We start from the raw sequence: 26,632 nt of genomic DNA, 5'->3' as shown, positions 1-26,632 counted from the left end.
GCTACAACCAAGTTTTTTCCTCTCGCTTTGTACACATTTCTTCTGAGAGTTGTTGGAGGATTCCCTGTCTAATATCCACATTTCCCAATTGTACTGTTGGGTCATTTGGGCAGAAAAAAATGTTGGAACTTCAATTTTGGCATTGTTCTTTCAGTATTTCAATTTATTCTTTGAAGTAACACTTCTGACATGTGTCAAGTGAGTGGAAATGAGTGTTTATTCAATTTCTAAGAACATAACCTCAATTAAAAGGTTGCAACACTTTATATCTATCATTCATGTGCTCTAAAAATATTTGGTAAAATGCTGTTCTTATTCAAATGTTCAAATTCCTTTCATATAATTTACTATCTTAAAGTTATTGTCCTTGATGCCAATATAATATATGGAGCAAAATAACTGATAAAATAGAATTAAACATTGAATCAATATTGGTTTTTGAATAAATTAAAGCTAGAATTTATGTCTTTGCATAAGTATTAATGTCTAAGTTATCAATCCATAAAGGACATATTAAAGAAAATATTAAAAATTAAGACCATAAATACTAAAAGCTACATGATAAAATGTCATAGATAAAATTTAAAAAGACAGTTTTGGAGTATATCATTGAATATATGGTAGGCAAACACAAATATATAAAGAGTTACTTTTTTTAAATATAGGAAAAATATTAAATAAATATAATTCCTGTAAAATAATTGCTAGTAAACAAATATAGAAAATTTCAATTTTCATGTATATCAAAATTGTTTAAAAAGCAATTAAGCATTATTCTATATCTATTAAATAAATAAAACTTAAAAGCAATTATAGTTCCCAATTCTGACTATTGGCTATTAAAAAACTGATATATGTCCTGGGTAACAATGTAGATTTTTGTAATATTTTAAAAGGTAATCTGCTAGTTCATATCAAAACATCTAACACCTTTGCACACTTTGTCCAAAGAATCTCTCTCTTTTGAAAATTTATTTCTTTTAAATAGTCAAAAATGTTAAATATCTATGAATCGATATACATGAAGATCTTCATGAATATGCTTCTTATAATAATGAATTCAAACTGTTGTAAAGTTTTGAATAAAAACTGTTGTAAAGTTTGTATAAAAAACTGATTCAGTGAATTATGGTGCCAAATTTAATGGAATGTTTGCTGAACACTTAATATTTAATAGTTTCAAGACACTAAAAGTTTAAGTATAAAAATGTATATAAGTGGAAACATACTTTTGTATGATGTTGAAACAAAACAGTAAATTTAAAAAGTATGCCTATCTTATGCTCATACCCAGGTAAAATAAATTTTATATACTAAAAAAAAACCTTGAAAGACCTGTGGAAAAAATGTTTCTTGCAAGAGGGTTGGGATTCCTTATGACTTTTTTTTCATAAAATAAAAACAATCTAATGAGGTCATGAATCGGAGTAGAATCCACCATAAATCTAAAATTTTTTTTCCAATTATTACAATTGTAAATTTCAAAGAGGGCTTTATACAAATAATTACAATGTTTATATTTGTTTAAAGAAAATACCCATGAATTGTAGAAATAGGCGAAGTGTTATGGAACCAAGAATTTCCATAATGCAGAATAATAAATAAATGAATAAATAAGTAAATAAATAATAAACAGAAGAATTTCTGTGATGTGGAATAATAAATAAATAATAAGTTGAATGATAAATATAATTTATACAAAGGAGCACAAGTTATGTGTGACATAAAGATGTTTGGACTAGCCTTCACAAAGAAACCATGAAGGCAAATTGACTTTAAAAACACCATTAAAAACTACATTTATGAAAAAAAGACTGCCTAATCCTTAAAGCTATAAGGCACACTTAATTTTTTTAATATTATGACATTTGAGGGAAATAAGATTTTATAAAGATGAATTATTTCATCTCAGAGAATAATTGTGAGCTCAAAAAACCAAATAGACAGTGAAACTAAAATATTAAAATATTATCTATTTTTACCCCTGCAAGGTAGCTTAAATTAACTTGAAGTGACTAAAGGAAAATGAATAATAACCACATAATTAATGAAAAGCTGATAAAATTTTTATGTAAGGCAGAAAAGAATACCAATTATGCTACTGTTAGTTCAAGCATGTGGAGTGGCTCACTCAGGTGGGTATAATGACTGCCATTCTTTTTCTTCGTTTCTCCTTTTTTTTTGTTTTGTTTTGTTTTGTTTTAGAGAGAGAGTGAGTAAGAGTCGGGGGAGTGGAGAGGGACAGAGAGAGAGAGAGAGAGAGAGAGAGAGAGAGAGAGAGAGAGAATCTTAAGCAAGCTTCACGCTGAGCACCATGCCTGACATGGGGCTTGATCCCACAACCCTGGGGTCATGACCTGAGCCCAAATCAAGAGCTGGATGCTCAACTGACTGAGCCACCCAGGCGCCCCCTAACTGCCTTTCTTTTGGAGCACTGAGCACATATACTCTACCTATACTGCATACAGTGAAGGTCCATTCTCTGTTTCTCAGACAAAGCATTCACAGGGAACGGTTTTTCATTCTCTGCCCCAATGACTTATTAGTTGTTTTTTTTTTTTTTAACTCAGATACTCATTATGTTATTAAGATCATTATCTGGTTCAGTTTGAGAATTTAATATTTTATTCTTGAAAATATTTATGGTTTCAAATCCTGTTTGAGGAATATGATGCTTGTGACAAACTGCAAATAGCTAGGTAAGAGACTGAGTTAAGAATATAACTAAAATATGAACTAAAGTAAAAACCTCTGCTTACTTTCAGATTAATCATTTTTCCCCGATGCCAACCTAGACAGCATTGTATGTGTTGTTGACACTGTCAAATATGACTAAATCATGTACTGACACCCTTCTTCAAGGAAATACAGCCTCAAAAACCAACTTCACTACTTTCTTGACTAATTTGATATGTAATATATATTGCTGTTTATCTTCTTTTGTCAGCATGTTTTGTTATAAATTTTAACTACTGTGGGTAATATGTCATGTTTGCCCTTTATATAGCTTTCAAACAATAACTCTTGTACTATCAAATTCCCTCTGAGAACAGTACATTACAGAGTTATCACAGATTTCAGGTTTCCAATAGCCTTTTAAAAAAAGTCAGGGTCTTAATGTTTTCTAATTGAACTTAATATATATATTCTTTATGGTCTGTATTAAGGTTCTCTTCCAGAGAAACAGAGAAAAGAATCTGTGTGTGTGTGTGTGTGTGTGTGTTATATTATAAGGAATTGGCTCATATGATTATGGAGACTAAGAAATCTCTTTTTAATAAAAAAAATCATATTTACTTAGGCCCATTCAGACCAAGGCTAAGAAATCTTAAGATCTGCAGTCAGATAGCTGGAGGCCCAGGAAAACCAATACTGCAAGTCCAGTTTAAAAATTGGCAGGCTTGCGACTTAAGAAAAGCGAATGCTTCAGTTTCAGTCTGAAGGCAGAAAATAAAAAGCGATGTCTCTGCCTGAGCAGGCAGGCAGGAGGAACACCACCTTACTTGTGGGATGGTCAGCCTGTTTGTCCTACTCAGGCTTTCCACTGATTAGATGAGGCCAACCCACATCAGGGAAGGTGATTTGCTTTATTTACTCAGTCTACTGGTTGAAATGTTAGCCTCGTCCCACAACACCTTCGCAGACATCTGCAGAACATTTTTTGACCAAATATCTCGGCATCCCATGGCCAGTCAAGTGGACATATAAAATTAACCATCACATGGTCTTTGGCCAAATGAAACTTTGTAAAGAATGCCATAACAATACAAAACTGTCTGCTTTCTAACTCTACATATCTGCATTTTGAGGTGTAAAATTTTTATTTTGGCTAATTTTAGAAAGAGTGAAGTTGACCTTAAGTTTAAGACTAATAATGTAGGAAATCACACAGCATTTCAATCTTGCTCATTTAGCAGTTTGGCTACTTTTATTGTATTGATTTCAGAGAATTTTGAGGATCTTCTGAAATTGACTATATTTGTGTACTCTTGCCTTCAGCATTTTCAGATGTTGACCCTAATACAAAAAGAAAACTATAGCACAGAACAAGCTACACAACATTTTGGGGCTAAGTAAAGACTACCGGAGTTTTTAGATAGTGCTTTTGTGGTAGCTAGTTCTTATTAAGGAGTGGGGGTAGTTATTTTGTAGCATCCAGGATCCCTCTTGTGATTCCAGGGATTAGCTTATTTTCCATATTTAATTGCATCATAGGGCTTTTGACTTTAAGGTTTACTGAGGTTGGAAGCTCTCATTTTATATACTGAGAACATCCCAAGACATCTCTATAAGCGGTTGGACTTTTCTTTATAGAAAGTTTAGCTTTAGTGGTTAAAAGAAACATAGACTAGGTAACTCTAACAATAAACCTACAAAGAATGTATGAAAAATTTGAAGATGTGAGTTTTTCATGTAAGAATCTAAAAACTATCAATAAATAGTGGCTTAATCTCCTAAATACAAATTACTTGATCTCTTAAAGTAAAAGCTTTCATTGATCCAAACTTGTGTCCTCAATTAAAAAGGAAGACCACTTTACTTGATTCTAAAATCTCATTGAAACAAAAATCTTAACAAGTGATTTAGAGGGACCTCCCTGACCTGTTTATAAACTCATTACTTCTTGCCTCACAATAAATGCATGTGCTTTCAAACATGTATCGAATCTTGTTGCTTAGAAAACACTAATATTCTCTACAGACGCAGTGAACTGCTTGCAGCTCTTTGCACTGGCTCTACTGATTCTCATTCCTCTCATTTGCTCATTCTCACATCTCTAGCTTTCTCCTTTCTGAGCCCTACAGTGCCTATCCATCCTTCAAAACCCTGCTAAGGAGTCACTTTCATCCCCAGGAAACCTCTTCTAGTCCTTATCCACACATCAAGGTGTGTTAGATGATATCCCTCTTCTTGTTTCAGTGTTATTATACGAGTTCTTGCAATTCTCTTGCCTTAGGTGGCAGCATGGTGGGAAATAATGATTGGGATCATTTTCTGCTCCAAGCGATTACTAACTGTTGCAGGAATTACTATAGAAATGGATTCCAGTGAGAAAATTTACAGAGTCTACAGGGACAATTTCAAAAATGGCACAGTTCTTGGCATGAAATTATCGTGCTCACTTCAGTAGTAAGAGAGGCTGAACTATTTGTCTACTTTCTTTTAAGAGATAAAAGCATGGAGTGGTAGGAGCAAGAAGAGATTATTATAAAAGATGAAGGAAATGGTACTTGATTGGTTTCCCCTTCCTTAAAGCTAACAAAGAAAAATTTCTGCACAAACCAAAGACTGGCATGCTATTCCTGAGTGGGCATGTGTTTGTGCACTGAATTTATTGACCTACTCAGTGTTACTGGAGGCAGGGGGAAGGTTAGTATGGGACAGAGATACCTCATGATATGACCAGGCAGAGAATGGAAAAGAATAATTCACTGACTTTCCAGTTCTGAAGCAGTACAGAAGGTGGATCCTGCCTATTTCTACGGGCCTTAGACTGGAGCCTTGGACTGACTGGGAGTCAAGATGTGTGAATCAGAGGTAAGCAGCTGAAGATTGCCCACAGAGGGCAGCAGGAAGATAGAATTCCTCCAGAGGAGGAAGCCTCCAGAAGCCTCCAGAGGCTCATCAATACCAAGGGAATCTGCTTGAAGTTGATTCCTTCATCAGCAGGGTCTGCAGGTCTTTCACGATGCCCCTGAATCACAGACAATGAGCTACAACAGTGGTGAATATCAACAATGAAAAGGTAGCAACATTGCCAGGGAAAGTCACACACGAGATGTTTTCTCCCTCAGACTTCTCACAGTTTTAACCCTAGAAGGTAAGCATAGGAAATATAGAAAGTTAAGCATAGTGCAAAAGAGAGAACTGCATGCCCCTTACTAATTCCCCAGACTAACCAAAGCTGGGAAGAGAGAGAGAGAGAGCTTTTTTTTTAAGCTTATATATTTATTTTGAAAGAGAGAGCACAAGTGGGGAAGGGGCAGAGAGAGAGGAAGAGAAAGAGAATCCCAAGCTGACTCTGCACCACCAGTGCAGAGCCCGATGCAGGGCTCAAACTCATGAACCGTGAGATCATGACCTGAGCCGAAGTTCGATGCTTAACTGACTGAATCACCCAGGCATCCTAAGAGAATGCTCTGAATTAAATATGATGTCATTTATTACATTCTTAAAAACACACTTCCTTTTGTTTATTGTAATTCAATAATGTAAATTACACATATAACTGGAATTAAAATATAGAGAATTTAAAAAGAATAAAATCAGGAGGGAGACTGGATTATTTTACACAGAGCTACTGCTATATATAGGACTATTTATTTGGTCATTCCTTAATATGGTAAGGAAAATCGCTGTAGGTCAACTTTTTAAAGCAGTAACCATCCCAGAACTTTGTTTTTCCATACTGAACATAGGGAATTCTGTATCACCGCATCCATTAGGGCCGTGGTAGAGAGAAACTGTTTTAATATGCTACAGCGGCAGGTGATTTTAAAGGCAAATACTAAAGACTTGAGTATAAATCTCTAATTCTTCAAATTTCTACATATTTTGCACTGATGGTAGGAATAGAAATTATTGGAACCATAAAAATGATAAGTTAAAATATAACTCTAAGGTGACTTTAAATTCTTAACTTGTAGTAATTACAGACAACAAAGCTAAATGTGTTTCTTGGCAGTTGACCTGTCTACTCAAATCCCAGGAGCAAATGAGTAGGTGTGAACTGGCATGGTGCCCAGAAGAGGATGGGAAGTCGATATTTAATAAGAACAACAACAAAAAAAGAGCTAAAATTGGAACTGAGCAACTTCTATATGAAGTGCCTAAACTAAGGTCTTCTTCTATCAGTAGAGACTGGTATTTCACAACAGAGACATGTGGAAATTTACATACACACACACACACACACACATTTTTATGCATGCACACACACATAGTATTTGTGGTTTATGTATTTTTAAACTGACTTTTTGGAAAACCACATAGTTTATCTTTCTGCTTTCTATTCAATAAATTCTTTGATTTTACTCATTTCTAAATGAAATAGTTGCTTCAGTAATTGTGAAAGACAAATATCCTACCAAATGAATATTTACAGTCCAAATTAGAGCATTCACAGTAGGCAAGCAATACACTGTAGTTCCAAGTACTATGGTAATAAGCACCAGAAACCGACTAGCTTCTTATGAAAAATAAGACAGTTTTTGGAAGAAATTTAAAGCAACCTTCCCACTCCCTGCCAGAAAGATATAAACTATAAAATTTTAGAAGGCAGGTTTTTGGTGCAGCTACAGAGACCAAAGACAAAGGAACTGAATTCTGTTCCCCACTCCTGACTGAAAACTTTTCATGGAATTATATTAATTGAAGTGCATCTTGAAGAAGAGTAGGATTTTGATAGATAATAAAATAAATGAAAGGGAAGGACTCCATTCAAATCATCCTTTTAGGTTTGGTATCTTTTCCTTAGGAATGTGCGCCCCCCCCCCCACATCTATTTTTAAAAATCCTTGCAGTGAAACGTTAATAACTGGAAATTTTGAGTTATTTCCCAATCAGCTCTGTATTCACCAAGTTTAGTTACAGTCAATTTAGGTATCACAGTTAAGTCCTGTTTTGCTTTTTTAAAAAATCTTACCTGACAACTGTCTTTTAATCAGGTATGTAGTTAATTTATATTTAATGTGTTTATTGGTATCAGTGAATTTAAAACTACCATGTTATTTATTTTCTGTTTCTCTCATCTATTGTTTTCCTTTTCTTCATTTTCTGCCTTCTTTTGGAGTTAGTATATTTTATGGTTCTATTTATCTGCTTTTTTGACTTATTAGCTTCAAAACTTTTTATTTTGCTTCATTTTAAACAGTTAATTACCATTTGGGGTATTTAAAAATATTAAAAATTAACTTTATATTTGCTCATATATTTACCATTTTTGGTGTTTTTTATTCTGTTAGCATAGGCAGTTAGGTTCTAATAGGAACATGGAGTTAGGTTCTAACAGGAACATGTGGACGTCATGGGCAGCTATCAGGAAGTCAGAGACCGTCCAGGCAGGCTTCCACAAGAAGCCAGACAGGCCCTAGATGGCAGATGCCATGACAGGAGCCCCCTGGCCAAATTAGGAAGAAAAAGCACAAAACTCTGCTTTGCACCCCAAGTAATAAATATTTCACTTTCTACTTAACAAGTGTCAGTTAAAGATAGAAACCCAGTCCCCTATGGCACACATCTTCCTCTCTCTTCCTCTCTCTCTCTCTCTCTCTCTCTCTCTCTCTCCCCTGCTCTCATATCTTAAGAGTATATCTTGCACTTTAATAAACTTCCCTGCTTGCATCATTCATCTGCTGTGCTGCATTAATTGTCCTTGAATTCTTTGTTAAGACAAGACCAAGAACTTTTGGTGACTCCTTCAGGATGGGCTAGGTCAAGGTCCCAGGGTCATGGGTCTCTGCAGCTCTCCCAGCAACAATTCCATTGTGCAGATCCAGATATCCAGCTGACATCATTTTGATTTTACCTGAAGAATTTTGAAAATATTTCTTGAATAACAGATTCTGATGAAGAATACTTTCAGCTTCTGTATGTTTGAAAGGCTTTGTATCACCTTTGTTTTTAAAACATATTTTTGCTGGATATAGAATTATAGTTTATGGTTTTTGTCTTTCAGTACTTTAGAGATACGTATTTTATTCTTCCATCTTTTGGATGTCTTTTTTGCTTTTAAATAAGAATCTATTGTCATTCTTTCTTTTTTCCCTCAATATGTAATATGGTTCCCCCCCTCCGCCCCCCAAATTCTGGTTGCTTTACATTTTTTTCTTTATGATTCATATCAAGCAACTTGATTATCATATGTTCAAGGTTTATTGTGCTTTTTGGATTTGTAAATTACAGCTTTCACCAAATATGGAGAATTCTCATTTTGTGTTTCCTCCTTTCTCAGAGATCAACAGTTATAACTGATGCTTGTTGCCCAATGTCTAAAATTTATTATTTAATATAATTTATCTGGTTTTTTAGTTGTGTATTTTAGAGTGCAAGTTTGGTCTCTGTTATTCCTACCTGTTTGGATATGGAAGCTGAGCCCAGCAGTATTTTTCAAGATAATTTATATTGAAATTATTTGAAACTTATAGGAAAGTTGCTAGAACAGTATATAGAACTCCAATTTTCCTCAAGATAGAGAATTTGTTAGAAATGTATAGGATTTGCTTGCTACCCTTCAAAACAAACATACACACACACCCACATACCTCCATACACATTATTATTAGTCTTTTTTGAATCTCTTGAAAGCAACTTGCATACATAATGTCCCTTCACCACAAACACTGTAGTATCTATTTCACCACAATGTGAACCTCTTTGATGTAATCAGCATACATCCTACAAATCAGGAATTCATCATTGATATATCACAACCATTTCCATACACAGAACTCATGTAAAATTTTCCAACTGCACCAACAATGTTTAGCTTTAATTTCTTGCCCAGAATCTGATCCAGTTGTTTGTGTTACATTAGAGTTTTAAATCTGAAACAGTTTCTCCTTCTTTTCCTGTCTTTTCTGTGCAGGAGAGCTTTAAAGAGTACAACTCTTATATTCTGGATGAGGCTGCATGACCCTCCACCTGTACCTGTTAGTTGGTTTCTCATAACCAAACTCATTTCATAAAGTCTCAGAAATAATATTACTATTGATGCTAATTAGTATTACTAATTACTAGTATTACTAATGATGCTATAAACTTCATGCACTGTTTGGTTCCCGTTATCATGCAGTCACTAGGGGCGTTAATCTTGTTCACCTTGTCATGCTGGTATCTGCCAGGTTATTTTTTGCCCCCCACCACATTTTGACTATTTTTTCCCTTTCAATTGATCAGCATTTTGTGGGAGGTGTTTCATGATTATTAATCGAACTTTTATCCATCAATTTTATCCATTGTTGAATCCTACATGAAATAACCCAATATATGATGGTTGACTGAGAGAGGAAGAGAAGGGAAAGGAAGATGAGAGGGAAAGAAAGATGACTTGGGAAGAGCAGAGAGGCAAGGAAAAGAAGATAGAAAGTTATGAGAAGATGGGCAGAAAAGTGGAGATAGGAAGAGAGGGGACAATGGAAAGGCAAAGCAGAAGTATTGTTCTGAACTGTTTCCATCTCTTCTTCAAAGAAAGTAAAATTGTATAAAATCATATAAAATCCTTGTCCTTGGTTTATATCTGACTAAACTTCATATTAGGTATTTATTATTTAAAATATTGTCTAAACAAATACTGTGTAGACTCTGACCCAAATCTAGTCATCATTTTGAAAGGTATTGAAATGTGAAAGGGCTGAGGGTTTGTTGAAGAGCAGTTTAGCATGTTATGTGTGCTCATTAATCCATAGGAATCCCCAGCTGATGTGGCCAACTTAAGTTTTATAGCATAGGGTTTGGGTCATGAATTTTAGGCATTAGGAGAAAAGTAGTGTCTGCCTGGGTGACACTGTTGGGTGACACCAGGGAAAAGGGTAAGAGTGAAGAAATCATCTTGTTCTTCCACAGCAACCCACACTTCAATCATAGCAACTGTAACTCCTTATTAGACTTCTGGACTATGCATTTGCATATCTATTCTATGATTTTTCTTTGTAGGCAGAAACCTTGGCTTACTCATTTTTATACACCATCCACTTAGCTCAATGCCTAGCCTATAATAGGAATTTAATACATATTTTTTGAAGAGACAAATAATGACTAAAGTTTTGTGGTATAGAGCTTGATGAATTAATAGGACAGTATCTGAGAAGTGCCTGGGTGGCTCAGTCACTTAAGTGTCTGACTTCGGCTTAGGTCATGATCTCATGGTTCATGAGTTTGAGCCCCATGTCAGGCACTGGGCTGACAGCTCAGAGTTTGGAGGCTACCTCCGATTCTGTGTCTCCCTCTCTTTCTGACCCTTCCCCACTCGCTCTCTCTCTTTCTCTTTCTCTCAGATATGAATAAATGTTAAGAGAAAAATAAATAGGACAGTACCTGAGGCTGAGATTTGATTGCACAGACCTTCTGAATTTGTTGTATGGCCAGCAGGAGAAGTTCATAACAGTAATCCCTCTAACAACTCCAAGTGTAATGCAGCTACCTTTTAACTTTGAAACGTTTTCTCTAAGTGTTCAAGGCATTTTGCTTGGTCAGATCTTCAGGATGTGAACGGCTTTTGATGATCTGTGATCAGGTTCCCTGAAGGCAGTATCTTCACTATCAGGGGCACTTTTTCCAGATAAAGGGTAGATCCTGGGGGAAAAAAAAAGCCAATATCCTTAGGAGTTGAGACACAATTCATTCTCTTCCCTGTGGTGATTAATCTGTGAGGCAGAATGATAGAATGGTTAATGGTGTTGGCATCAAAAAAAACCCGAGTTGAACTCTTGACTCTGCCAAATCCTAATCAAGTAACCCTAAGGCAATTTACTTAACCTTTTTATGTCAGCCCTGGTCCCACAGTCAACAATTGGCATACTTCAAAGTGTGTAATTGAAGGGAACATAACAAGGGTGTGCAGGATTCAGGAAGTAATGGAGAGTAATGAAAAGCCAGAACTAGCAACAGCAGGAAACTGTTTCCACCTGGGGCCTGAAAAGGAAAGGAGGGGGAAAGGTGTAACCATGTTACAGAGACAGCTGGAGACACAGAAGTGGGACCACTAACTTGAACTATGGTCATGAGGAAAGTCAGTTCCTGCCAGAACCTTAGCAAGGTGAGTCAATCTCCTGATCTCTTCTCTTACCCTCGTTCTTCCACCTTCCAAACCCAACCAGGAGACAAAAGGCCACGGAGCCCAGGAAAAGAAATCCTTAGGGGTCAGATTCTCAGTGTGCAGAACAGGGCAGAAAAAATGCAAAGAATAGATATTGAGAAAAATAGAGAATAAAGATATTCTTTAATCATCAATTCCCCTTTCTACAAATTTCCAATTATAATAATTTCTTCCTCATAGTTGAGGGTTGTGGATGAGATAATGGATGCAAAGCATTTAACATGAAGCTTAGCACATTGATAATACTTGTTAAGTATTAAAGTATCCTCTGAAATATGCCCAAGGCTTTGATCAGAGGGATCCTAACTTGTGAAGATAATTCTTCTCTAATTTCTTATTTCAAAACAGATAACTAGAATCCAAGAATATGTCTTCCATTTTCAGGATGTACATACACACATTCCTGGTGTGAGATTTGGATTCAGAAAGACCCAGGCTCCAATCTGGTCTCTAGTTTCTTTACTAACCATTTCCTTTTTCCTGAGCAATTGTGTATTTCATATGATCCAAGGTTTTTTAACTATAAAAATAAGGGAATAATAGCTACTACTTTTCAGATGTGTATCAAAAATAAAACAGTTTGACAACATGATAGGTAGTCAGAAGTTAGTAATGGGATGCTTTAATATCATTATAGAAGCTAAATATGGTATTATATACTAGAAAGCATAAAGAGATATAATATAGATCTTTATTTTGTAACTCAGTGTTTTCTTTCTAATATTATAATTATATTTCATGGATAGTTACATGGCTAGTTCACTTTAAAAACTGCCCACAGATTATCCTACATTAATATTTCAATATCTGTGTATTGGAAACTAAGGCAAATATCCTCACACCAGACACTGAGATTAATATTAATATACAATCTACAAAAAGACAGCAAAACTCAATAATCCTCAAATAGACTTTTATGTTCTCCATTACCAAACAAAAAAGATAACAGGTTGACTCCAGATGTTCTCAGTAAAATGCCTTCTTGTTTAACCTGACTTTATTTTCCTTAGACTAAGCTATACGGAGTCATTTTGGACAATTACACAATTTTCCTTGCCCTGCTTGGTCAAGAGACTAGAGGGAAAATGTTTGGGGAAAAAATAGAATCACTCTACTTTTTTCTTAGAGGAAACCAGCAAATGTCACTGAATGAGAAATGTTCTTGATGCAGAAGAATGCACCAGTGATGAGCATATTTACCATTCTTGATGACTACATCAAGCCCACACCACCATCAGCATTCAGTGCAGAACCAAGACCTGCAGGAAACCATTCCATTTGTAAAAGGTCAAACGTTGGTGGCCCTAAGCTTTTGAAATGAAGCAGAGAAAACAATTTCAGAGCTATTTACTACCCTGTTCTCTGACAGCTTTTGTCCCGGCTTCCAGTAAGAGAGATTTGCTTTTATAGTCACAATCCTTTAAGTAAATATGATGCTTGTGGCTACAAAAATGCATTTGATTGCTTTCTTTGAGTCATAAGGCTTTTATCTTGTTTCTAAAATCATAAAGCCCACTAGACATTGCATTTTTCCAGGAGTATTGACTGGTGTCCACCCTATACATTTAGGTAATCAGATAAGGGTATAGATGATGATAGAGTAACTTGGGTAATGCAGAAAGGAATTTATAATACATGAAGGCTCTTTTACAGGAGAAGTAATGTGCCTTTTGGAGGGTAGAAAAATTGTTATTGTTGTTTGGCTGTAACATTTAGCATTTCTTATATAATTCCTAGCCTTTTGTGTATTAACAAGAACATATTTGGAGGTCCTTCAATACTGTTTAACAGAAAGAAACATACATACAAATGATCAAACTTGCTGTGATACCTCAAGAATACTGTGTCAATATAAGGAGCAGCAAATATAAAGCAGACAGATGTCTACACACAATCAGGTGTAGTTCCTATTAGGAATTGATGGTTGGAATATATTCTACATGTACTTTCAGTGAAATAAAGGCACACACGAAAAACATTTTAAGAAAATGGCATCTCTTCAATTTTAAGATTATTTACGTTTACAGTGAACATCCTAATTCATTTATTTCACACTTTTTAGAAATCCAAGCAATTCAGAGTATCATTACTACTTTCATTTTATAGGGAGGAACTTAAATGATTATGTGATTTTCCTGAAGTCACATAATGGGTAGAAAAAATTTGCTTTCAGGTAATATGAAGCAAGTAAGAAACATGAAAATGAAAAAGATGTATTCTCAAATGTTTTCTCTAGGGATGTTTTTTACACTGTTGTAAATATAATAAACAGCTTTTCAAAATCCACTCAATGGCCATAAGCTATTTTAGGCCAACAATTATGGTACGGAGTTATTTTAGACCAACAATTATGATATGTTCCAAGATAGTCAACTGTGTTCAACATGTATATATATAGCAGTTATGTAACAAGCTTTGTTAAACTATGGTTAAGAACAGTGGCTAGAAAAGATGAGATTCTTTCCTTCACAGAGTTCAAAGTCTTATAGATGTAGTCAGTGCTACTGAAGAAGTATTAAAGGATGTTATTGTGACATATAGATAGAGGGTCAGAAAGTCTTCACTAAGGAAATTCTGCAGGAAAACTAAAGATTAACAGACAAAAAGAGTGACTATGGTTGTTAAAGAGAATAAAAAGGCAGAGATGAGTGAGGAGAATAACATTCAAGGTAAGGAAACAGCTTATTCAAAAGCTCAGAGTGAGACAGACACATGAGTGCACTTAAGGAACCAAAATGAATCCAAGAAGTCCAGTAAGACTGGATTATAGGGTTTATGATGGAAAAAAGATGAGGCTCAAGGACTTAAAATAAACTAACTGCATTAAGACTTATTAAATTAACTCAAAGGATAATATTGTCAAATCAGACTCCTAAGAATCAGCATTCTTATCTAGTATCAAGCTTTACTAATTATATGAAGGGTATAAGCAATCTCAAGAACTAGGAAAAACAGAGAAGTTTGGGACAACCAATGTGTAGCTCCACAGAGCCTTCTTGACATATTAAATGTATTCTTTGGCTCACATTTAAACACAAACTATCTACATGATGCATGGAGTCATCATTTACACAAAAAGGAATTACTTTCGTCATTACATAGGTTATGTAATAGTCTCCCTGGACCCATGCCCCGTAAATCCAGAGTTCATGTTTGTTTGCCATTAACAATGCTGTACAAATATAGTACATCATGTTCAATATGGAGAGCAGATCGAAGAAGAATAATATTATAGGAAGGAAGAACAGTTGAAAGCTTATGGAATGGTGAGCATGACTTGACCTGGGGTATGCCACAGTAGTGTCCAAGAGCAAAAGGCTGATGGGAGAGATGTTTGCAAGTCAGATTCCATGGGATTTGGTGATTAAATACATACAAGGAGATGAAAGAAAGAAAGGAGTTAAGGGTCATCTATATTTGAACCATGAGGCAGATGGGGCCATCCGCTGAGATAAGTAAACATCAGAAGAGGAGTAGATTTGGCACCTGGCTGGCTCACTCAGTTAAGTGTCCAACACTTGGTTTCAGCTCAGGTCATGATCTTGTAGTTTATGGGCTTGAGCCCTGCATTGGGCTCTGGATTGGCAGTGTGGAGCTACCTTGGGATTCTGTCTCCTTCTCTCTCTGCCCCTCTCCTGCTTGCTCTCTGCCTGTCTCTCAAAACAAGTAAATAGGGGCGCCTGGGTGGCGCAGTCGGTTAAGCGTCCGACTTCAGCCAGGTCACGATCTCGCGGCCCGTGAGTTCGAGCCCCGCGTCGGGCTCTGGGCTGATGGCTCAGAGCCTGGAGCCTGTTTCCAATTCTGTGTCTCCCTCTCTCTCTGCCCCTCCCCCGTTCATGCTCTGTCTCTCTCTGTCCCAAAAATAAATAAAAACGTTAAAAAAAAATTGCATTTAAAAAACAAGTAAATAAACACTTTTAAAAAAGGTGTCAATCTAGAAGTCAAAAATGTGGTCAATTTTAGATACGTCAAGTGTGAAGTGATTAGGAAATGTAAAAGGAAAGTTTCTAGTAGGCAGTTGGATAAATGGGTCAGGACCTCAGTAAAAAGACCTGGATGGGAGAGTTGGGGGTTACTAGCACAAAAATATCCAGTGAGGCCATGGGAATGACTGAGTTTGTCTGAAGAGATCAATTCAGAAGAAAGCCAGAAGAAAATCTAGCCAATTGTAAAGAGCACAAAGTAGGTAAGGAGAACAAAAGGACCTTGGTATGAAATTAGGAAGACAAGAGCTAAGTTTTAGATGAATAAAGAGAATGTTTGTGTAAAAGCTTTTGAGTGTCCAAGCAAGTGAAAATTGTTCTCTTGATTTAATAATGTGGATGGGACATTGGAATAAAGCCCAAATACAGAGATGGAAACCAAGTGGGTAAGTAACTTCTTGCAAGGGTTGTTTGTGAAGTCAGGAGCAAGATAGGGTTATAAATATAAGATTTAGATTCAATAAATTAATGAGACGGGTGCGTGGGTGGCTCAGTTGGTTAAACATCCCTCTCTTGATTTTAGTTCAGGTCATAATCTCACAGTTGTGAGACTGAGCCTTGCATCATGCTCCACACTCTCAGCGTGGTATATGTATTCTCTCTCTCCTTTCTCTTTGCCCCTAACCCCTCTCTCTCTTTCTCTCTCTCTCTGTCTCAAAATAAGTAAATATATAAACATTAAAAAAAGAAATTAATGAGTAACATCTCAAGAAATATGAGCGAGTGATTATGTTTGAGTGCTGATGGTGGAGCTTCAGCAGAAAGAACTTTAAAATGGAAAGATATCCTACTTAGCTCATTATCTAGGCTATATTCAGTTTTGAGGCTAGTATCTTTTTCTATATTCCCCCACATCAGCAGAGCGAGCAGAGGGACCTATGCATAAAGGAGCTTAAGAAATACTTTTTGAAAAGTAATCTTTTTGAAAATTACTCTCTGAAGAAAAACTGAGTTCAGATTAATTCTTTGTTGGTATGTACAAGGTAAAACTTCTAAGTAGGAGTTCAGTATAACTGTTCGGGGTGCCTTTACTGCATTCTTCCTATTTTTTTTGTTTTTGTTTTGTTTTAGTCTACCAAATCTGGTGAACATGCATATGCTTAGGAAATAAAATAATCCATTCACTTTAGCTTTGTCAAAAGATCTAAAAAAGACAATCTATTATACAAGTTATTACAAAATGCAATCCTAGTACAGAGAGGAATTTCAAGGACTTGCTATTATCCATACTACTTTCCTCTTCGGTTTTCTGAATAATGGAAAATAACTATATTTCAAATGAAAAAGAACCGGTGTGAATTGATACACTGATATGCTCATATAGGTCCTTACAATTTAAATATGAAAATGTTTGTAGGATTAAAAGTATTTGTTTTTGGCTTGTGACAACAACAATAATAATAGCAATAATAACAATCTCTTATTTTTAAAAGAGGTCATGTCACTGATTTCATCATCAGCATGATATTTTTTCCTATAGAAGAATATGCATTTATACTAATTTACCTCTTGATAATCAATGGCATTCAGTTGAGAGATTGTTTATTGAATTTAGGAATCAACTATTTAAGCAGGGAAGAGAAGAAGAATATTTGAATGTGAAGAGAATCACTACTTATCTTTTATAATATTATTTTTAATCAACTGAACTTATTAACTCTCATTGTAGAATTTTTAAGAATCACTCCTAAGTAAGAAGAAATTGATGTTTTACCTTTTGATTGAGAATTAGGCTGTTCAAGTTTTTAAATTCATCTAATCATCAAGGGTTACTTAGGATCTAAGTGCAAAATATCCATAATAACCTGCATTTCAGTGAATTCATTAAAAGAAAAAAAACTGCTGAAACATAAAATAATTGCCATGCAAGATAACATTTCTATTTGTTATAATTATATTGATGCTCCTTATTGCTTTCCGTTGTGAACATCCCTAAAATGCTATCACGTTTATGACTCCATAAATCTGGAAAATGCCTTACAGTGAAATAATGGTCATCTGTTTCTAAATTAAAAGATATCATAACACTGGGGGCCTACGTGTATAAAGTTGTTAACTCCTATAAGCAAAACATTAAACAAAGGGAAATCTTTCTCAAATTTGATATTTCTAAAATAGCTATGCAGATAAAGAATTTCAAAGAGACAGATAAGTTGTTTTTTTTTTTACACTGAAAAATAAATTAAGATGTAGCCGACCTCTTGATCCAGGCTTGGCTAAATATATATGGTTGGAGATAAATAGTGGGAAGTGTAAAGAATTCAGTCAGTACTTTTAAATTAATACATGAGTAACTTCTGAGTAGTCATTCCTGAACAGAGTGTTCACAAAATGAATTAATATGAATAGATAGATAGATGCTCTGACCAAGGCCATGTCAGAAGAAAATGTATTACACTAATTGGACCAGACTTCTGCCATTGGGTCCTTGTTTTCCATTGAAAAGAATGTAAGCCAACAGAAAACTTCCCATACAAACTGCTTACTACAGCTAAATAAGATATAACTTTAGCTTGTGAATGTGCCTTCTGAAATAGTATCTGGAAATACCACCACTAGTATCAGTCTAAAGGTTAGGTACACTATGTTGCCTGTGACAAGAAACGCATTTATAGGGCATAGTGTTGGAGGAGGTCATGGAAAGGATGTGATTTCAGAGCTGGGCCCTGGGCAATCAGAAGTTCTTCACCCCCCTTCCTTGTCCTTGGAATGTGCATCCCGCCCACCGTTCCCAAGGTGGGAGCCATTTTCAAGGATGCAGACTTGAGAAAGCAACGCGTTGTTGGGACCATCTAGATGGTGTATGTGAGTGAAGAATCCCATTAAGGCCTCTAAAAAACATAAGATTCCGGCAGGTCGACTTGGACGTCTATTTGTCTTGCAGCTGCTAAAGACAAACCTCGTAAGTTCCTTTGCTTATCCAACCTGCCACCTACCAGCCTGGAGTGGCCTGCCTCTTTCTTCAGTCTCATCGTGCTCAATGTGCAGAGGCCAGTTTCGGATCTCACTCAGGAAACTCCCAAGGTTGTGAACCAACAAATAGTTTGGTTAATTCTTTACTAGACAAAAAAGAACAGATACCACATTTGAATGTGTTCAAGGAATGTGATAAATATATATGGAATTAATGAAGTGTCAGCACAGAATAGAAAAAGACAAAAAGGAGACAGTGTACTCTACTTAATCTTACTATGTCTGAGACTGAGTGTAAGCTACACGGTTTGCTCTCATTGGTTCCCATTTTGCTTAGGAATCCTGTGGCCTGGTCCCTGTATACTGCAATTCTGCTCTTTGTGAAACTTTATTTTATTACAATAGTTTCTCTGGTATACCGCGACAAGTCCAGTGCGAATCCAACCAGGATCCTGTTCTTGGATTCCTTACTAATTATGTGAATTTAAGCATAATTTAAGACTTGTCTGTTTCCTTGTTCAGAGTGGTTTTGTTATTTTCTCTCTTTGGTGTGTATGTGTATGTCTTCATCATTATATCAACACTGCAAATAAACTTTCTTACAGATATCTTTCTGGGGGCATTTGTGTGAGAGTTCTTTCACTAGATAAATGTTCCTCTGCCTTTCAGAGTATAATTGCTGGGTCATCAGTTAAGAGTAGTTTCCACTTTACTAGGCATTACCAAATGCTTTCCAAAATGGGCCAATTTACATTTATACAAGAAATGGATTAGATTTTTTAATTTTATCCTACATCTCCATCAACCCTTGATATTGTGATATTCTGTAATGTTTTCCAACCTTAAGGGAGGGAACAATTTCAATGATGTTTTAATTTTAATTTGCTGATTACTAGATTGAGCACATTTCGTTTATTGTTAATCTGGCATCCCATTTCCAGAAATTGCCTGTTCCTGTCCCATGCCATTATTCAGTTATTCAGTTTTTAAAACCTTGATGTATAGACGGTCTTTATAGTATCTAGATATTAATTCTTTACTGCTTAAACATTTGCAGATAAATTATGCAAATCAGAATTTTTCTTTTAGCTTCTGTTATATTGCCATTTAATGAAAATATTTAAATGTACTCCCATTTATCATTTTCTTCCTCTTACATTTTTGCTTTTTGGGTCTTACTTAGGAAACAATTGTCTGCTTTGATATTATGTTTTCTTCTCAAATGTTTTTCTCAAATGTTTGCTTTTTACATTTATGTCTTTAATCTATAAGGAACTTATTTATTTACTTGTTTCAAGATTCAAACATAATTTAGAAAACTCAGGAAGAGAAGGAAAGTCTCCTGTATTTACCTGGATTTTAATTTTTTTTCCTATTGCTTTTTCTTCCTTCCTAATGTTCCAAGATTTCTTTTATCATTTCCTTTCTTCTTGAAGCATTTATTTTAGCCATTCTGAAGTTACCTGGTGATGATTTCAAGCTTTCCTTCAGCTGAATTCTCTGATTCTGTCTTGATTTCTGCTTCATTTCTGAAGGATATTTTTCTAGATAATGGAATTCAAGTTGACAGTTGTTTTCTTCCAACACTTGACAATTTTCCCACTTCTTTATAGTCTCCACAGTTTATGCTGTAAAATCCACTGTCTTTTACAGTACTGTTTTTCTCCTACAAGTTGATTCTTGTCTGCTTTCAAGATTCTTATCTTTGTCTGCAGCTCTCAGAGGTTTGACTGATGTGTTTTAGCTTGGATTTCTTTGGGTTTTCCTGCTTGGGGCTAGCTCCGTTTCCAGAGTCTGTAGGTTTGTCATTTGCCACGGAGATAATTTCAGCTATTACTTACTCAAACACTTCCTTCTTTCTAACCACATTTTAAGTGCTCAATAGTTACATGTGGCTTGTGGCTACCTTATTGAACAGTTCAGGTTGAGACTATTTTGATCAATACAACCTACAATTTTATTTTCTTCATTGGCTTGGTTTAGTGTCAAGTATGGTGTCAAGTCTTTACTAGCCTCAAAACCTAAGTTTGTTTGCTTTATTCCTTAACTTTATTCTGAATGTTTGTAAAAATAAGGATACAGTGTTGGTTGGAAGATTGATGTCACTAATTGGGCCTGTTAGCTTTGTACTGGTAAGGGGGAGTTTTGGTCATTAATTGGTTACAGATTGTTGGCTTATTCATACATTCTCCATATTTAATCAATTTTCATAATTGATAACTTTCTAGAACGTATCAGCTTTTTATTTTAAAATTTTATAAATGCCTTATAAATCTACAGATTTTTATTTTATGTCTGATTTTGTTTAGCATATTTTTATCACTATATAGCCTTTTGAATTAACTTTATGAAGATATAAATTAAACTAAAACACACCATTTTCAGTATAGAGTTCATTGAGGTTTGTTGTTTTTTTTTTTTTTTTTTTAATTTTTTTTTTTCAACGTTTATTTATTTTTGGGACAGAGAGAGACAGAGCATGAATGGGGGAGGGGCAGAGAGAGAGGGAGACACAGAATCAGAAACAGGCTCCAGGCTCTGAGCCATCAGCCCAGAGCCCGACGCGGGGCTCAAACTCCCGGACCGCGAGATCGTGACCTGGCTGAAGTCGGACGCTTAACCGACTGCGCCACCCAGGCGCCCCTAGAGTTCATTGAGTTTTGATAAATGTATTTATCAATGTAACTAACACCATAATCAGAATATAGGACAATTCCATCATTCCAAAAATTTTTGTTTTGCCTCATTGCACTTAATTTTTTTTTCCTTACCCTGGTCACAAGAAATCACTCTTCTGCTTTCAGGGTGACCTGGTTGGCTCAGTCCGTTAAGCATCCAACTTTGGCTTAGGTCATGATCTCATGGTTCACAAGTTCAACCACTGTGTTGGATTCTGTGCTGACAGCTCAGAGCTTGGATCCTGCTTCAGATTCTTCGTCTCCTCTCTCTGCCCCTTCCCTGTTTGCACTCTCTCTCTCTCTTTCAAAAATAATAAAACATTAAAAAAAAAGACATCATTCTTCTGCTTTCAGTCATTAAAGAATCATTTTCTTTTTTTTTTAAATTTTTTAACATTTATTCATTTTTGAGGGACAGAGTGTGAGTGCGGGAGGGGCAGTGAGAGAGGGAAACACAGAATCTGAAGCAGACTCCAGGCTCTGAGCTGTCAACACAGAGCCCCATGTGGGGCTTGAACCCACGAACTGGGAGATCATGACCTGAGCCAAAACCAAGAGTCAGACGCTTAACTGACTGAGCTACCCAGGCGTATCAAACAGAAATTTTAACTTCTTCCTTTCTAATTTGGATGCCTTTTGTTTCTTTTTCTTGCCTAATTGCTCTCACTAGGACTTTCAGTACTATGTTGAATAAAAGTGGTGAGAGGGGGTATCCTTGTCTTGTTGCTGATCTTAGAGGGAAAACTTATATTTTCACTGTTGACTAGCTATGGGCTTGTCATATTATGGACTTTATTATGTAGAGATAAATTTCTTCTGAACCAAATATTTTGAGAATTTTTATCATGATAGCTTATTGATTTTTGTCAAATGATTTTTTTATATCTATTGAAATAATCATATGACTTTTTTCCTTCATTCTGTTAATGTGTGATATCACATTTATTGGTTTGCATATATTGAAACAAACTTGTATCTCAGGGATAAATCTTACTTAACCATAGTGTGTGATCATTTTACTATACTTTGAATTTTCTTTGCTAGTATTTTGTTGAGGATTTTTGTATTTTTGTTCATCTGGGATATTCACCTATGGGTATAATCTTTGTTGGGTCCTTGGGCAGATCCCTGGGTAGTAGGACTGCCTCCAAACTGTGGTAGAGGGAGGCTGAATTCAGGCCACAAGACTGTTTCAGAAACTACAGTCAGATCCTAATTTTGCAGGATTCTTACTGGAGAGGTGCCTCTGGGGTCCCTGGGAAGGTCTCTGGGTGAGAAGGCAGGACTGCCATAGGACCTCAATAGAGGAGGGCTGGAACATAGTCATGGGACTACTTTAGGGACCACAGTTGGGTCTGAGGTTGGTGGGTCTGTTACTGGAGTTACTGATGAATGTAGCACCTCTTGGTCCTTTGGCACAACAGGTTGGTGACAGAACGTGAATAAGCAGGGCTGGAGCCAATTCTCAAAGGGGTAGAGCTGCTTCCAGCCCATGAGTACCATGGTTGCAGACCTGCCAGTTGTGCATGAGCCTGCCTTGTCAAGGCTCCTGCCTTGTCTTGGGCTCCACCAGAGTTTCGTAACTTCCCACTTGGATCCCAGAGCCCCCAAAAGGCACTTTTTCCCATGGACAGCTGCCAAATATTCGTTTTTATGAGGGCTGTGGGATAGAGACCTCCTATTCCACCATCTTACACATGTTGCTCTTCATTGTCATTATTTTTACTTTAAAGTAAATTACTTTCTTAAAGTAATTTATACATGAGAAAAAATATCTATTGTATTTATCTACATGTTTGCCATTTCTGGTGTTCTTTATTCCTTTTTGTGGTTCCGGGATTTCAACTTGCATCATTTTCTTCCACCTGAGAAACTTAATAATTCTTTTTTTTGCAAACCTGCTGAAAGTGAATTTTCTCTTTATTATTTCACTTTCGTTTTTGAAAGTTTTTCCCTTCTGTTGCTGTGAATGAAATTCTCACTTGACCTTAAGCAATTTAAAATCTTCATTCCAATGTCTTTTGGCTCGCATTGCCAAAAGTCTAATAATATTTTGTTCTCCTGTGTGTCTTGTGTCTTTGTTCTCTAGTAGCTTTTAAAATTCTCTTTATACTATTGGTTTTCAGAAAGTTGAAAATGATGTGCCCTGATATGCTTTAGTGTATTCTACTGAGGTTTTATTGAGTTTCTTGAATGTGTAAAATTACATTCATCAAATTTGAAAATCCCCCCAATATTTATTTATTTTCCCACCTTCTTTTTTTTTTTATTTTATTTTTTTTTTTAATTTTTTTTTCAACGTTTTTATTTATTTTTGGGACAGAGAGAGACAGAGCATGAACGGGGGAGGGGCAGAGAGAGAGGGAGACACAGAATCCGAAGCAGGCTCCAGGCTCTGAGCCATCAGCCCAGAGCCCGACGCGGGGCTCGAACTCACGGACCGCGAGATCGTGACCTGGCTGAAGTCGGACGCTTAACCGACTGCGCCACCCAGGCGCCCCTCCCACCTTCTTTTTTATCCTTCTCATGAATTTCAGTTACACATATGGTATACTAGAGTATCTAATATTGTGTCCCTTGTTCCTTGTTTCCTTCTCTTCCTCCTCCTTTGCCTTCTTTTCCTTTTTCTTCTTCTCCTCCTTGTCATCCACTTCCCTTTCCTCCTTCTCCCTCTCCTTTCCATCTTCCTCCTCCTCTTAATTCTCCTCCTCCTTCCACTTTGGCAATGTTTTTCCTCTGTGTATTAAATTTGGATATTTTCTACTGCTGTATTAAGGTCACTAATCTTTTCTCCCACAGTGTCTAATTTTATATAAAGTCTATCTAGGAGATTATAGGACTCCTGTTATTTGTTTCCCTTCCTTATGTATCTCAGTCTTTCACTGCCTCTTGTCCAATGTCCGACAACAATTGTTTCTCATATTTTGCCCAGTTTCTAATTGCTTATAGCAATTAGAATGAAGACCTATACCAGTTTTTCCTTTGTAGATGGAAGCACAACTTCGAGGTATTGTGTATACATTATCTATATACTATATGTGTTTGTCAGTTTTTAAGTTATCACACAGTAAAATTGGTCATTCTGATGTGCATCGTTCTGGACTTTTACCCTTAAGTTGTAATTAAGGATCAGGATACAGGATACAGGATACAATCAGGATACAGACATTGTAATCACAATCCATCTCCATTATATCCTTTTGCATACATATTCTCTCCCAGTCTTTAACCCCTAGTAATAACTAAGCTACTCTATGGCTCTAACTTCATCTTTTTATCATGTAATATCAATGGAAACTAAATGTTGTCTACCCTTGTTTGAGCTCTGGGAATTCAGCAGTTGTTCTCTGCCCTATGTTATGAAGTTTAACTTCATAAATGTAACCTGGTATATGTAGAATAATGAAGAACATATTTTTTTTAAACCTAGCTACTTTCACTCAAAATAATACTATTGCTTCAACCAAACTATTGCATGTGTCAATATTCCTCATGGCTATTGATGCCAAACATCTTTTCATGTTTGGTATTTTATGATGTCATATAGTACCTCTGAGAAATATAAATAATTTATTTTTAAATCATTGCCACTCTTATCTAATTAATTACATATGGAATAAATTCATAATTGACTTGCACGTTTTGCAGCTGCCTTTCTTACCATTAAATATTTTCATGTTTTAGAATTTCATTTTGCATTTGCAAATTTGAATCAGAGTTATGTTTATATTGTACTAGTAATTGCCATTTTTCTTTTCCAACTGCTACCAGTCCAGTATTTTAACAATTTTATGGTTTCTTTCATCATAACACTAACTGACCTACCTCTTGTTCCAAACCAGGGTTCTCTACTTCTATTATAGACCATATTTCTTGTAGTGGTTTGGTAACTTGTATATATATTTTATCTCAAGTGAAACCTTTAATCTACGTTTCTAATAGTAAGCCTAACTTTTTGCTTTGTAGCATTTTGAGTTTGAGTCGCTACAAAATTTGATTCCCTGGCCTCCACTCCTTTTCCTTGATTGGAGTATAGCTACTGTACAACTATTGTCAAGGTTTTGCACTTTCTGCTCAGTTTATAATCTTTTGAGATAGTCATCTTTAATCTACTCCAATAATAACTTTTAGTTCTTTTAATATATTTTCTCTACCACAGCCATGATTTGGAGTAGAGGTGTCTCCCAACTTTTTAGACCACCTGGAATTTTTCCAAATGGTCTTTATGGTTTACACTAGCTTTAAAATTCTATGTAAATACTTTGTTTACATACAGCATCAACTTATTGCTTGTAACATCTATCAATATGCATCTCATTCTGTGATGTTACAGCTAATTCACATTTATACAGTATTTTACTTTGATAGAAATTAATTTTATATTTTATTATTTTATTTTATAATTGCTTTAGCATTTCTTTTTCAGAGCATAGTAAATGTTGGTACAAAGAAGTCATGACCAGTGTCCTAAATTAAGGACATTGAATCAGTTCTTCCGTATAGATCTTCAACTACATGCCCATTTTCACCTCTGTAATTGATAGTATTCTTAGGAAAAGTTGACACTTTTACATTCCTAGAGATTCAAGTTCAAATTAAGTTTGAGGACTTAAATCAATTTAGGTGAATTGCTGAATAGAGGCTTTTTCTTCACATCTTAAAAACTACTTAGTATGGAAGTTGAGAAAATAAGAGTAATAAGGTCAGTGCCCCAAAATGACTTCAGAAAAATTATGTGTACATAGGATCTTGTATCAAAAATAGTCATGAAGGGGCACCTGGTGGCTCAGTCAGTTGAGCGTTCAACTTTGGCTCAGGTCATGATCTCCCGGTTCCTGGGTTCCAGGCCCGCGTCGGGTTCTGTGCTGACCGCTGGGAGCCGGGACCCTGCTTTGTATTCTGTGTCTCCCTCTCTGCCCACCCCCCCCATCACACTCTGTCTCCCTCTCTTAAAAATAAAATAAAACATAAAAAAAATAGTCATGAGGTATGAAAGACAAATACATCTACTTCATTGCTGTACTTTAAAACTAGAATTTGCTTGTATGTGGTACCTTGAAAATGTGTTGTCTGTGTAAAAAAACTTCCATGGAATAAGTATGATAAAATAATTTCACACCATCTTTATGAGTCTTGGCATCATGAAGTAAGCGTGGTGTAATGGAAGAATTACTTACCTGATTATCAGACACTAATACATTAATACCAAAAGCTTGTGTTAAGAGTTTTTCATTTAGAAATTT

The sequence above is a fragment of the Prionailurus bengalensis genome, chromosome B2, assembly GCF_016509475.1.
Source record: "Prionailurus bengalensis isolate Pbe53 chromosome B2, Fcat_Pben_1.1_paternal_pri, whole genome shotgun sequence".
NCBI classification, from domain to species: Eukaryota; Metazoa; Chordata; class Mammalia; order Carnivora; family Felidae; genus Prionailurus; species Prionailurus bengalensis.
This window is presented reverse-complemented; position numbering follows the sequence as displayed.